This window comes from Haematobia irritans, unplaced genomic scaffold (genome assembly GCF_050003625.1).
Source record: "Haematobia irritans isolate KBUSLIRL unplaced genomic scaffold, ASM5000362v1 scaffold_13, whole genome shotgun sequence".
Taxonomy (NCBI): domain Eukaryota; kingdom Metazoa; phylum Arthropoda; class Insecta; order Diptera; family Muscidae; genus Haematobia; species Haematobia irritans.
In genome coordinates this window covers 65,841-70,582 of record NW_027445720.1, presented here as the reverse complement: position 1 = coordinate 70,582, position 4,742 = coordinate 65,841, and positions in this window count along the sequence as shown.

The following is a 4,742-nucleotide window of genomic DNA, read 5'->3' as shown; positions in this document are numbered from 1 at the left end:
TATAGCGTTCTTCTATGCTAAAAGAGCATCCTATCCTGCCAAATTTCATGAAGATCGGATAAAAATTGCGACTTCTGTCGTTTGAACATCAACTCAAATAGATAACAACGACGGACGGACAGCCAGGGCTATATCGATTCAACGGGTGATTTCGAATCGATCCATCGATTAACAATTTGGACTCGAGGGCAACTAGTTGTGGTCATCAGATTCTTAAACAACACAATTTTATTATACCCTAACACACATATGGCTTTATTCACGATAACCGCCATAAAAATGCCATTTTTACCAATTTCTGATTGGAAATGGCAACATTGTTTGTTAAAAACACAAAGAATATGACCAAAGAAGAATAACAAAGCAGAAATTACGATATGAATAGGCGGCAAATTACAATAAAATCAATTAATAAATGCCGATAATAACGTAATTTTTTATGCTAATCAAGCGATACAAAAATGTTATCTGATTTTCCCAAAATCTCTATAGCGTTCTTCTATGCTAAAAGAGCATCCTATCCTGCCAAATTTCATGAAGATCGGATAAAAATTGCGACTTCTGTCGTTTGAACATCAACTCAAATAGATAACAACGACGGACGGACAGCCAGGGCTATATCGATTCAACGGGTGATTTCGAATCGATCCATCGATTAACAATTTGGACTCGAGGGCAACTAGTTGTGGTCATCAGATTCTTAAACAACACAATTTTATTATACCCTAACACACATATGGCTTTATTCACGATAACCGCCATAAAAATGCCATTTTTACCAATTTCTGATTGGAAATGGCAACACTGTTTGTTAAAAACACAAAGAATATGACCAAAGAAGAATAACAAAGCAGAAATTACGATATGAATAGGCGGCAAATTACAATAAAATCAATTAATAAATGCCGATAATAACGTAATTTTTTATGCTAATCAAGCGATACAAAAATGTTATCTGATTTTCCCAAAATCTCTATAGCGTTCTTCTATGCTAAAAGAGCATCCTATCCTGCCAAATTTCATGAAGATCGGATAAAAATTGCGACTTCTGTCGTTTGAACATCAACTCAAATAGATAACAACGACGGACGGACAGCCAGGGCTATATCGATTCAACGGGTGATTTCGAATCGATCCATCGATTAACAATTTGGACTCGAGGGCAACTAGTTGTGGTCATCAGATTCTTAAACAACACAATTTTATTATACCCTAACACACATATGGCTTTATTCACGATAACCGCCATAAAAATGCCATTTTTACCAATTTCTGATTGGAAATGGCAACATTGTTTGTTAAAAACACAAAGAATATGACCAAAGAAGAATAACAAAGCAGAAATTACGATATGAATAGGCGGCAAATTACAATAAAATCAATTAATAAATGCCGATAATAACGTAATTTTTTATGCTAATCAAGCGATACAAAAATGTTATCTGATTTTCCCAAAATCTCTATAGCGTTCTTCTATGCTAAAAGAGCATCCTATCCTGCCAAATTTCATGAAGATCGGATAAAAATTGCGACTTCTGTCGTTTGAACATCAACTCAAATAGATAACAACGACGGACGGACAGCCAGGGCTATATCGATTCAACGGGTGATTTCGAATCGATCCATCGATTAACAATTTGGACTCGAGGGCAACTAGTTGTGGTCATCAGATTCTTAAACAACACAATTTTATTATACCCTAACACACATATGGCTTTATTCACGATAACCGCCATAAAAATGCCATTTTTACCAATTTCTGATTGGAAATGGCAACACTGTTTGTTAAAAACACAAAGAATATGACCAAAGAAGAATAACAAAGCAGAAATTACGATATGAATAGGCGGCAAATTACAATAAAATCAATTAATAAATGCCGATAATAACGTAATTTTTTATGCTAATCAAGCGATACAAAAATGTTATCTGATTTTCCCAAAATCTCTATAGCGTTCTTCTATGCTAAAAGAGCATCCTATCCTGCCAAATTTCATGAAGATCGGATAAAAATTGCGACTTCTGTCGTTTGAACATCAACTCAAATAGATAACAACGACGGACGGACAGCCAGGGCTATATCGATTCAACGGGTGATTTCGAATCGATCCATCGATTAACAATTTGGACTCGAGGGCAACTAGTTGTGGTCATCAGATTCTTAAACAACACAATTTTATTATACCCTAACACACATATGGCTTTATTCACGATAACCGCCATAAAAATGCCATTTTTACCAATTTCTGATTGGAAATGGCAACACTGTTTGTTAAAAACACAAAGAATATGACCAAAGAAGAATAACAAAGCCGAAATTACGATATGAATAGGCGGCAAATTACAATAAAATCAATTAATAAATGCCGATAATAACGTAATTTTTTATGCTAATCAAGCGATACAAAAATGTTATCTGATTTTCCCAAAATCTCTATAGCGTTCTTCTATGCTAAAAGAGCATCCTATCCTGCCAAATTTCATGAAGATCGGATAAAAATTGCGACTTCTGTCGTTTGAACATCAACTCAAATAGATAACAACGACGGACGGACAGCCAGGGCTATATCGATTCAACGGGTGATTTCGAATCGATCCATCGATTAACAATTTGGACTCGAGGGCAACTAGTTGTGGTCATCAGATTCTTAAACAACACAATTTTATTATACCCTAACACACATATGGCTTTATTCACGATAACCGCCATAAAAATGCCATTTTTACCAATTTCTGATTGGAAATGGCAACATTGTTTGTTAAAAACACAAAGAATATGACCAAAGAAGAATAACAAAGCAGAAATTACGATATGAATAGGCGGCAAATTACAATAAAATCAATTAATAAATGCCGATAATAACGTAATTTTTTATGCTAATCAAGCGATACAAAAATGTTATCTGATTTTCCCAAAATCTCTATAGCGTTCTTCTATGCTAAAAGAGCATCCTATCCTGCCAAATTTCATGAAGATCGGATAAAAATTGCGACTTCTGTCGTTTGAACATCAACTCAAATAGATAACAACGACGGACGGACAGCCAGGGCTATATCGATTCAACGGGTGATTTCGAATCGATCCATCGATTAACAATTTGGACTCGAGGGCAACTAGTTGTGGTCATCAGATTCTTAAACAACACAATTTTATTATACCCTAACACACATATGGCTTTATTCACGATAACCGCCATAAAAATGCCATTTTTACCAATTTCTGATTGGAAATGGCAACACTGTTTGTTAAAAACACAAAGAATATGACCAAAGAAGAATAACAAAGCAGAAATTACGATATGAATAGGCGGCAAATTACAATAAAATCAATTAATAAATGCCGATAATAACGTAATTTTTTATGCTAATCAAGCGATACAAAAATGTTATCTGATTTTCCCAAAATCTCTATAGCGTTCTTCTATGCTAAAAGAGCATCCTATCCTGCCAAATTTCATGAAGATCGGATAAAAATTGCGACTTCTGTCGTTTGAACATCAACTCAAATAGATAACAACGACGGACGGACAGCCAGGGCTATATCGATTCAACGGGTGATTTCGAATCGATCCATCGATTAACAATTTGGACTCGAGGGCAACTAGTTGTGGTCATCAGATTCTTAAACAACACAATTTTATTATACCCTAACACACATATGGCTTTATTCACGATAACCGCCATAAAAATGCCATTTTTACCAATTTCTGATTGGAAATGGCAACACTGTTTGTTAAAAACACAAAGAATATGACCAAAGAAGAATAACAAAGCAGAAATTACGATATGAATAGGCGGCAAATTACAATAAAATCAATTAATAAATGCCGATAATAACGTAATTTTTTATGCTAATCAAGCGATACAAAAATGTTATCTGATTTTCCCAAAATCTCTATAGCGTTCTTCTATGCTAAAAGAGCATCCTATCCTGCCAAATTTCATGAAGATCGGATAAAAATTGCGACTTCTGTCGTTTGAACATCAACTCAAATAGATAACAACGACGGACGGACAGCCAGGGCTATATCGATTCAACGGGTGATTTCGAATCGATCCATCGATTAACAATTTGGACTCGAGGGCAACTAGTTGTGGTCATCAGATTCTTAAACAACACAATTTTATTATACCCTAACACACATATGGCTTTATTCACGATAACCGCCATAAAAATGCCATTTTTACCAATTTCTGATTGGAAATGGCAACACTGTTTGTTAAAAACACAAAGAATATGACCAAAGAAGAATAACAAAGCAGAAATTACGATATGAATAGGCGGCAAATTACAATAAAATCAATTAATAAATGCCGATAATAACGTAATTTTTTATGCTAATCAAGCGATACAAAAATGTTATCTGATTTTCCCAAAATCTCTATAGCGTTCTTCTATGCTAAAAGAGCATCCTATCCTGCCAAATTTCATGAAGATCGGATAAAAATTGCGACTTCTGTCGTTTGAACATCAACTCAAATAGATAACAACGACGGACGGACAGCCAGGGCTATATCGATTCAACGGGTGATTTCGAATCGATCCATCGATTAACAATTTGGACTCGAGGGCAACTAGTTGTGGTCATCAGATTCTTAAACAACACAATTTTATTATACCCTAACACACATATGGCTTTATTCACGATAACCGCCATAAAAATGCCATTTTTACCAATTTCTGATTGGAAATGGCAACATTGTTTGTTAAAAACACAAAGAATATGACCAAAGAAGAATAA